Source organism: Rhincodon typus, chromosome 23 (genome assembly GCF_021869965.1).
Source record: "Rhincodon typus isolate 14 chromosome 23, sRhiTyp1.1, whole genome shotgun sequence".
Taxonomy (NCBI): domain Eukaryota; kingdom Metazoa; phylum Chordata; class Chondrichthyes; order Orectolobiformes; family Rhincodontidae; genus Rhincodon; species Rhincodon typus.
Window position 1 is genome coordinate 3,068,320 of NC_063354.1, and position 10,764 is coordinate 3,079,083.

At 43.7% G+C, this 10,764-nt stretch overlaps 1 protein-coding gene across 1 annotated transcript in view; it reads right to left on the reverse strand.

Moving 5' to 3' along the window:
* wfikkn2a (info WAP, follistatin/kazal, immunoglobulin, kunitz and netrin domain containing 2a) overlaps positions 1-10,764 on the reverse strand; it is a 21,712-nt gene that overhangs the window by 10,111 nt on the left and 837 nt on the right. The gene's annotated exons all lie outside the window — the stretch shown is intronic.

A 10,764-nucleotide genomic window follows, 5' to 3' on the forward strand; every position in this document is an offset into this window, starting at 1 on the left:
CACACACACTGACTCTCACTGGGGTACAGTCCCACACACACTGACTCTCACTGGGGTACTGTTTAAGCATAAAATCATTAAAAATAATTGCTGGAGTAGGTTTTTTTTCATCGTTATGACTGTTTGGCTGGTCGATACCAGCTGTTGCATGCTGCTGGTGTGCTGTGAAGCTGCTATCAGTGCAAAAAGATGTTCTGACCTCTCTCGAATTGAGCATAATGGTGAATGAACTCCATTGATTGTGTCATGTCTGTTACATCGGTCATATGTCCCTATGATTTGTTGAGTGAATCAAACTGCCTGTTTGTTATAGCATACAGATTGAATCTAACCAGCCTTTGCTTCAAAGCACCAAAGAAGTGGTTTTATGTTTGGACAGCAGTAATTGCCTTTATAACTATCCCATCAGCTAGGCTCGATCACTGAAAGTATTCCAAGGGGAAGGAGGTGGATGTTCAAAGTCTCAGGGATTGTAAGGTCGTGAGGAACTGGCCTGAGACAGGCCAGCAGTGATCTTATCAAATGATGGGACAGGTTTGAGATGCTGAGTGGCCTACCCGTCCTATTTCTTATGTTTTTTTTATAGTTTTCCATTGCTTTCACCATGACAATATCTCAGCCAATCAATGTCAACTTGCCAACCAATCAGCACACTGGTGCTGGATTGAACTTTGTCATTTTTGAGTTTGAGATGGTGAGAACAAGATCAGACCACATGCCTCTGTGTTCGTCAAGGTTCATGTCTCGTGAACCTTCTTTACATTCTGTCTCGGGCAAGTGTGTCCTTCTTTAGCTAAAGAGGCCAAAGTTGCCCGGAATACTCTGGGCATAGTCTTACCAGTGTTCTGTAAATTGCAGTAAAAGTTTATTCCAATACTCCAACTTCCTAATAATAAACCCTAACATTTCACTTACCTTCCTACTTACACTCTCATGTTAATGTCCTGTGATTCATATACAATGATACCCAAATCCCTCTGAAGGAAAGCATTCCAAAATCTGTATCCATTCAAAAAATATTTGGCATCTTTAAACTTTTCATGCAAAAGGTGTAACTTCACAAATTCCCACATCATGCTCCATCTGTTGTATTCTTGCCCACGTACTCCCCCTGTATAAATTCCTTTGCACACCTCTGTATCCTCCTCACAACTTACTCTCCGATCTAACTTTACATGAAGAAACCTGATCACGTTACACACTCGGCTTTCTTCCACATCAATAGAATATAAATAGCTGAGGCTGAATCACTGGTTCCTGCAGCAGTCCAATGGGTACAACCAGCCAACATCAAAATGGCCCTTGTATTCCGACTCTGTATGTCCATTGGCCAAACCCCATCAATGCTCCCTGAGCCTTAACTTTGTGTAATAACCTCATCTGAGTATCCTATCGATATGTTTTCAAAATCCAATATACTATATCCAATGTCACCCAACACCCCCCCTTGTCAACAGAGTCATAAAGCACAGAAAAAGGCCTTTTGGCCCATCGAGTCTGTACCAGTCAAAAACAACCATCTAACTAGACCAATCCCATTTTCCAACACTTGGCCTGTAGCCTTGTACACTTTGGCATTGCAGGTGCACACCTAAACACTTTTTCAATGTTATGAGGGTTTCTGCCTCTCTCACCCTTACAGGCAGAGAGTTCCAAATCCCACCACCCTCAGGGTGAAATGTTTTTCCTCACATCCCCCTCTAAACATCCTGCCCCTTTCCTTAAATCTATGCCGCTGGTCATTGAACCAAGGAGAAATGTTTCTTCCTGTTTATCCTATCTATGCCCAATACAATTTTATATATTTCAATCATGTCCCCTCTCAATCTCCTCTGCTCTAAAGAAAAAAACACCAGTCTGTCCAATCCCTCTTCCTAATTAAAACTCTCCAGCCCAGATAACAGGTAAATCTCTGCAGCCTCTCCAGTGCTACCACGTCCCTCCTATAATGTGGATTCTAGAACTGCAGACAATACTCTAGCTGTGATCTAACTGACGTTTTATACAGTTCAAGCATAGCCTCCTTGTTCTTAAACTCTATGCCTTGGCTGATAAAGGCAAACACCCCATATGCCTTCTTAACCACTTTATCCACCTGTCCCCCTACTTTATGGGACCAGGGGACATGATCACTCAGGCTCCTACCATTCATCAGGTGTTCCTTTGCCTTGTTTGTTCTGTCAAGTGCATCACCTCACATTTATCCAATTAATTCCATGGATTTCAATCTTACTAGTTACATCCTCAAGAAATACTGATTGCATTATGATTTTCAAATTGCTCTGTTACCATATCTTAATAATAGATTCTAGCATTTTACCTACAACGGATATTGGACCAACTGGACTATAGTTTCCCATTTTCTGTCTTGATCCTATCTTAAATAGCATGGTTATATTTACTATTGTTCCAGTATGTAACTGCACAAGAATTTGCTAAAGTCTGAGAGATCATAACCAATGCATCCTCAATCTCTACAGTCACCTGTTTCCAAGTTCCAGGATGTAGGTCATCGGGTCCAGGAGACTTAATGTCACTTAATCAATTACTTTGTCCGGTAATATTTGTACTGACTTTTTTAAGTTCTTCATTTTCACTGTAGAGATTTGGTTCCCCATTTGTTCTTGAACATTTTAATACCTTCTACCACAACAACATGATACTGCACAAAACATTTGTTTAATGTTGCTGACATTTATATTTTAAAATTCAATGTAAAATTTCTATGAATTATGATCACTCTTCTCTAGAGACTCCTCTTCTGCAAAGCTATTAATTAACTTTCTCTTGCATAATATTGAATCCAAAATAACCTGTTCCATAGTTGATTCCTTGATACAATGACCTAGAAAGTATTGTGTGTTTATATTTCATGAATTGTCTTCTACATTATTGCTACAAGTTTTCTTTACTCAATCTATCTAAAAACTAAATCCTCCATGATCACTCAGATGTGCTCCAATTTCCTGATCAATATTCTGTCCAACATTTTTATTACTGATACGTAAATAAGTCCAACCAATATTTTATATCCTTTGCAGTGTCTTAGCTTCACCCAAACTGATCCTAATTCTTTCCATTTTCAGAACTAAGATGCTCCTTCTTTTCTGTTTTTATTCCATCCTTCTTTATTGAGATTCCTACTCTTGTATTGTTTTCCATTTTGTCTGTCTCTTCTAAAAATTACATGCATTGGAATATCTAGTTTTTAAACTTGGTCACCTGTTTGTCTTTTTCGCATAGGTATAGCACCCCTCCCCCTGCCAACATTTCCTTGTTTCATCCCTGTCAATCATTTTCACACTATCTACAGTACCTCTATATCCTGAAGAAGGAGCGAGGCTCCGAAAGTTTGTGTTTTCAAGTAAACCAGTTGGACTATAACCTGGCGTTGTGTGATTTTTCTGACCTTGTCCACCCCAGTCCAACCCCGGCATCGCTTCATCACAGCTCTTTAATATTGATGATCAAAATCGTACTTTAGTGATCCTGTTCTTCCTGCTATCTATTAATTATCTGGATCTTAGTGTGAGGGGCAGAATTTCAAAGTTTGCAGATGGCACTAAGCTTGTAAGAGTTGAAAACTGTGAGGTGGACAGTGTGGAACTTCAAAAAGACATTGACAAGTTGGAGTGGGCAGATGAGGTTCAGTGCAGAGACATGTGAGGTGATGCATTTTGGTCAGAAGAATATTGAAAGACAATACAAAATAGGGGATACAATTCTAAAGGGGGTGCAGGAGCAGAGGGACCAGAGTGTGCATTTGCACAGACCATTGAAGGTAGCAGGATGAGTGGAGAGAGCAGTTAATAAAGTATACAGTGTTCTCAGTTTTATTTATAGGGGCATAGAGTACAAGAGCAGGGGGGTGATGTTGAGTTTGTGCAAGACACTCGTTAGACCTCAGCTAGAGTATTAAGTACAGTTGTGGGTGGCACATTATAGGAAAGATGTAAATTCCACTGGAAAGAGACAGTGCAGAAGCAACTTACCCAAATGGTTTCAGAGATGAGGAACTTCAGTGGTTGGAACAGATTGAAGAAGTTGTGTTTGTTCTCCCTGGAGAGAAGGAGACTGAGGGGAGATCTGATAGAAGGTTTCAAAATCATGAGTGGGCTGGATACAGTGGAAGCTGCTCCTGCTCATAAAAGGAGCAAGATCGAGAAGGTACAGATTTAAAATTAATTTTAAAAAATCACGTGTGATGTGAGAAAAACGTCTTCACACAAATGGTTGAGTCTGGAATGTACTGCCTGGGACTGTGCTGCAGGTAGACTCTAGTGAGGGCATTAGCAGGAACAAGGCACACGGAGTGGGGAAAGGGCAGGAGGATGGTTCCCAAATACGATGGTTATTTGGAGAGCTGGTGCAAGGGGCTGAATGGCCTCTTTCAGCATTGCAACACTTCCATGATTCTGAGTGACCTGATGGAAACACTGCTTGTAAGAAATATACTGTATTACTCTGGTCTACTCTCTATGTCTTCTCTTTAAAACATTCAAAGTGTTTGGTCAAATGAGGCTTTCCCTTTTGAAATCCATGCTATTTATTTACTTGCAAAATGTTTTTTTGACTTTCCCCTTTAGTAAACTTCCATTCTTTTGCCAAGCACCAATGTTAAACTGACTGCCCTTTAATTCCCTCTAAGAATTACGTTTGCTGTCTAGAATGCCTCTGACCATACACCTTCTTTCAAATGTCATGATATCTTTTCTATTGCTTTCCACAGTGACTTTTTAAACACATGGATGTAATCTGTACTAATCTCATTTTATCCTTTTTGATTGCTTTATGTAATGTTTCTCCTTGTTATTATATTCAAAGCACATTTTTCATCTCATATCCACTGTCCTCTCTCTCTGTTCAATACTGTAGCAAAGTGATTATTTAATATTCTGGCCATTTTTCTCTATCATTACCTGCGGTCTATCCTGTTAATCAGGTGACAGTATATTTCTATCTCAACTCTCCTTTATTCAGTTATGAGCCTGGACAATACTTTATCATGTTCCTTGATACATTAATTTCATAATTCCTCTTTGTCCTTCAGACTATTTTATTTCTCTCTAATCTTTTTATTTATTCACTTGTAGGACAAACATTTATTGCCCGTCCATATTTGCCCCTTGAGAAGGTGGTAGTGAGCTGCCTTCTTGAACTGCTGCAGTCCCTGTGCTGTGGGTTGGCCCACAACGCCCTTAGGGAGCGAATTCCAGGATTTTGACCCAGCAACAGAGAAGGAACGGTGATATATTTCCAAGTCAGGATGGTGAGTGGCTTGGAGTTGAACTTGCAGGGGGTGGTGTTCCCATGTATCTGATGCCCTGATCCTTCTAGATGGAAGTGGTTGTGTGTTTGGAAGATCTTTGTCTGAGGATCTTTGGTGAATTTCTGCAGTGCATCTTGTAAATAGTACACAGTGCTGCTACTGAGCATCGGTGGAAGGAGTGAATGCTTGTGGGAGTGGATATGGTTGTGCCAATCAAGTGGGCTGATTTGTCCTGGATGGTGTCGAACTTCTTGAGTGTTGTTGGGGCTGCACTCATCCAGGCAAGTGGAGAGTATTCCATCACACTCCTGACTTGTGCCTTGTAGATGGTGGACAACTTTGGGAAGTCAGATGATGAGTTATTCACTGCATGATTCTTAGCCTCTGACCTGCTCTTGTAGCTGCTGTATTTGTATGGTGAGTCCAGTTGAGTTTTTGATTAATGGTAACTCCCAGGATGTTGATAGTTGGGGATTCTACATGTGTACAGTTTCTCCTCCAACTTCCTTTCCCTATCAAGTTGCTGTTTAAACTACAATTATTAATGTGATTGATTCCTTCCTAATTTTGAACACTATCGAACTAGAAACATAGCCAATTGCAGCAGGAGTAGGCCATTCAGCCCCATGAACCTCCTCCACCATTCAGAATAATTATGGCTAATCATTCAACTCAGTGCCCTGTTCCTGCTCTCTCCCCATACTCTTGATTCCCATTGGCCTAAGAACTACATCTAACTCCTTCTTGTAAACATTCAATGTTTTGGCTTCAACCGCTTTCTGTGGCAGAGAATTCCACAGGCTCCCCACACTTTGAGTGAAAACATTTCTGTGTCTCAGTCCTACAGTGAAATGCTTTCTATTTTTGTCTCACTAACAGCTGTCTGCCATGTTTCTATGGCAAATATGCTCTCTCGAGTGAGGACACTTACTCCAACTCTCAGCTCATAACTGTTTCAAACGACGTTATGCTCTCAATAATCACATATTAGTAATCCCTACCATGCCTGGTTCCTCTCCCTGCTTGCCTTCTGTTCTCCTGTCAAATGGTCAGTTCATTTCCATCTCAACTCTCCTTTATTAATTTATGAGCCTGGAAAATATTTTACCATGTTCCTCAAAAAATTAATTTCATAATTCCTCTGTGTCCTTCGGATTGTTTTTATTTCTCTCTAATCTTTTTATTTACTCGTGGGAAATTGCTGTCACCAGCTAGGCCATCATTTCTTGTCCGTCCCTAGTTGCCCCCTTGAGAAGGTGGGGGTGAACTGCCTTCTTGAACCGCTGCAGTCCTCCTGCTGTGGGTTGACCCACAGTGCCCTGAGGGAGGGAATTCCAGGATTTTGACCCAGTGACGGTGATGGAACGTTGATATATTTCCAAGTCAGGATGGTGAGTGGTTTGGAGGGGAGTTTGAAAGTGATGGTTTTCCCATGTGTCAGCTACCCTTGTCCTTGTAGATGGAAGTGATTATGGATTTAGAACATGCTGTCTGAGGGTCTAAGGATGAGGCACTGTTGTAATGTACAAACCCCAGCAACCAATTTTTGCACAGATTCTACACACCTTCCTCTGTGTGTTATAGTTCTGGTGTTACAGACACGTACACGGTAAGTAGGTGCACCAGTGCTGTAGCTCCTGTTACCTGTGTCTTTATCACCAGCCTGTGGCACTAAGGAAATATTTTCATCACAGAATTCCAGGTTCAAATCCATGATTCCTGCTTATTCCCTGAGGCAGGGGGAGGTACTGAGTGTCGATGAGATTCCCTCTTCAAGGAGGTGCAGGGTGGGGTGGGGCAGGAGGGTACCATTTTGTTGTTAGTGCTGTTCATTTGGTTTTATCTCAGTCTCACGACAGTCTGGTCTGCGGTGAGGCACCAGGCTCTAAGCAAAAAGCCCAGGCTGACCTTTCGGTGCAGTTCAGAGGGAGTGCAGCATTGCTGGAGGTGCTGTCTTTTCAATGAGATCTTAAACTGAGGCCCCAGTTACGTGCTTGGGTGGATCTAAAAGATACCGGAGCACGATTTTGTATTAGAGCGGGGCAATTATCCCTGGCGTATTGTCCCATTGTTTATCGCTCAGAGCAACATCAGAGAGAAACAGAAATCAGCTCATTATCACATTGTTGTTTGTTGGTTGCTCGCCTTACACAAACCAACGGGAAGCTGTTTCTGACATTACAAGCACTCTTCAAAAAACCCTTCACTGGCTGTGAAATGTTTGGAGATGTCCACTGTCCTCAAAATACAAGACATTCTTAGCTTGGCAAATTCGATTTATGGCATTTTTGTGTTGATCCCTCTGTTTCATGCAGTTAATCTTTTTCTTTCTCTGCCTTTCTGTTTGGCCCTGTCTTTTTCTCTTGCTGCCCGATTCCATCCCTCTCTTTTTTTCCGTCTCCCTCTAGGCACCTCCAGGATTTTCCAGGCTGTGCTCTGTACGATCTTGTCTCGGATGTTGGGGCCTCCTCTATTTTTTACACGGAATTGTGAATTCTGTATTCATTGCTGTGGCGGTTTCCATGGATATGTGCCTGGGATTGTTTGATTGGAGCACTGGGCCTGTATATTGTGGCTCTAGGGGGGTGGGGTTTACAGTCAGTCTAGCCCTGATTAATCCTCCCTCATGAAAGAGGCACCACTTCCTGCTGACTGCGGTACTTCCTCCAGCTGGAATTGGACACTTACATTCCCAACACGGCAACCTGAGAGACACGGCTAGTCAGAGAGTGAATTACAAACTGGCTGAGGACCCCTGCAGCTCGGGGCCCCCAACAGGACCAATACTTTCAAGGCTGCCTTTGTCTGCCTGCAGACCTTTGGCTTTGACCAAAACCAAAAGTGGAAATTGCGAAAACGATGCGTGTCTGAGCGAGGCCCTGACACTGTCAATGTTGTGAGATTATTGAATCCAGTCCTGTATGTCACATGGTGCACATCCTGCTGGGTCCAAACATATTCTCTCTGAACAATACAGAGACACACTGATATTAAACTGACTCGTCCTGCATCTTGTTAAAGCACAGGCCTGATCGTTCAGAACCCCTTTCCATCGAAGCGCACAGTGGGCCACTCAGCTCCATCAGACCTATGAAAGAGCTAATCCCAACGGCCCTGCTATTTCCCCATGAGTTTGTTAATGCTCTCTTCTTCAAGGATCTGTCCAATTCCCTGTTGAAAGTTCTTGTTGGATCTGCTTCCAGATCATTACTGTGCAAACCCACTCCTTAGCTCCACAGGCGAGGCTTTCCTGTGACTGGACTGCCTGTGCTTTACTGACTGTCTTGCAACAGTTTCTTCTGGATTCACTGTGTCAGAAGCCACTCTGACCTTCAACATTTAATTAAGGTCCCTTCTCTCCTCTAAGGAGAACAACTACGTTGACTTCTTCAGTTTCTCGACTCTGGGGCTGTTTGGACAAATCTGCACTGACCGACCACCCCTCAGCTCCACCCCCCACCCAGCCCCTACAACATCCTAACGTCCTCCTCAAGTACAATGTCCAGAATGAGACAGTACTGGAGCTGGGAACCTGACAGTCTTTTATTCAGGGTTTAGCAGAAGAGTTCTGCTTTTGCACGTCTTTCGACTTGCCCTGAAGGAGATAATCTGCTTAGGCATCGCATCGGTGGCCTCTGGGATCTTTCTGTGCACATATCAACTGACACATTTTCGGCAAACAAAGGCTACATCCCAAAAACTGTTCATCAATTATGAAGTTCTTTGGAGTGGCTTGGAGGCTCACCCTTTGACCCCAGCTGCTCCCTGCGACCCCGGCTGTCCCCCGTGACCCCGGGGCTGCCCCCTGTGACCTGGGGCTGCACAGTTGGCCAGACAGCTGGTTTGTGATGCCAACAGCATGGGTTCAATTCCTGCACCAGCTGAGGTTATAACCAGGAAGCACTCTCCTTCTCAGCCTTTCCCCTCACCTGAGGTTCAGTGACCCTTGTGTTAAACCATCACCAGTCGTCTCTCTCCACAGTCCTATGGTGAGTACAACTATGGCAACTTTCACCTTGACATTTCACTCACTTTGTGAAATTGTTTTTTCTTACATCGTACCTGCTTTGTTTGCACATCATTTTAAATCTGTGCCCTCTCATTCTCGGTTCTTTTACAATTAAAAACAATCTCTCCCAATCTGCTCAGTTCAGCTGCTCACAATTGTGAAAACCTCAATCCAATCTCCTCTCAGCCTTCCTGTCTCCAAGGAGAACCACCCCAACACCTTCAATCTATCCTCGTCACTGAAGTTTCTCATTCCTGGAATCATTCTTGTGAAGCGATTCTGTACTCTCTTCAGTTCATTCACCTCTTTCATATTGTGAGGTACCCACAACTGTACCGAATCCTCCAGCTGAGGTCCAACCAGTGTCTTGTACAAGTTCATTGTCACCTCATTGCCCTTGGACTCCACGCCCATGTTAGTAAAGCTGAGAACGTTCTGGGACTCTTGTCTCCAAACCACTGCCATTCCCATCCTCCCTCCATCTGCAAAAGATGGCTCTTCAGCCATGCTCAGAGTCACTGGCCTGAACTCGTATCGATCCCGGGGAAAGTCTCTCAATGACTGGATCTCCTGCCCCTCCATGGCGGGATCTCTTTCAGCGACTGAATCTCCTATCTCATAGAGACTGGGCTGCCCATCTCTCAATGATTGGATCTCCTCCCTCTCAGTGACTGGATCACCTGCCTCTCTCAGGCTCGCAGTGCCCCAGTTGCTGAGGAGCCTGCAATAAACAAACAGCTCCAAGTGCAAAGATTACTTCCTACAAGATTTGAAAACGTCCTCTGAACCGAACATCCCGTGGACGTTTCCGGGACTCAGAGAAAGTTTGACAAACACGTGGACCCATCCAGAGAATTTCCAGTCACAGGCCCCACAAGTCCCAGGCTCACTGATAATGCCCAGTGCAGTGAGTGTGAGCATGCGAGGGTTAAACATAAAGCTACTGACCTTTCCAGAATAAAGTTACCTCAGTTCATCAATAGAAAACCTTAATCTTTTTCTCACAGCACATGATTTCGGTTAATCTCAGTTTTGCCGTAGAATGAAACAATTATTCTGTATAATCGTATTACTGTGTCTGTCGACAGACCCCAGCTCAGTGATAATCCAGTCCGCAGACTCCTCACACCAACAGTGAACCTGGGAACAAAGTACTGCCAACATGAGAATTCTGAGCCGGGATTAGTAACAGTGAGGAGCTTACAGAAGTGAAGGTATGACCACAGCACCACTGGCTGAAACGGTCAGCTTGTTAGATGGGCACCGTGGGCAGGCTGATGACCACCAGTCTCTTGTACGTTGGGCAAGGTGGGAGTGTGCCTGCCCAAGGGGACCACAAAATTGGGGCTCCAAGTTAAATATCTCATTCCCCACACATTCCCACTGGGGTACGGTCCCACAAACACTGATTCTCACTGGCGTACGGCTCCCACTCGCATTGAGCCTCACCGGGGTACGGGTCGCACACACACTGAGCCTCACCGGG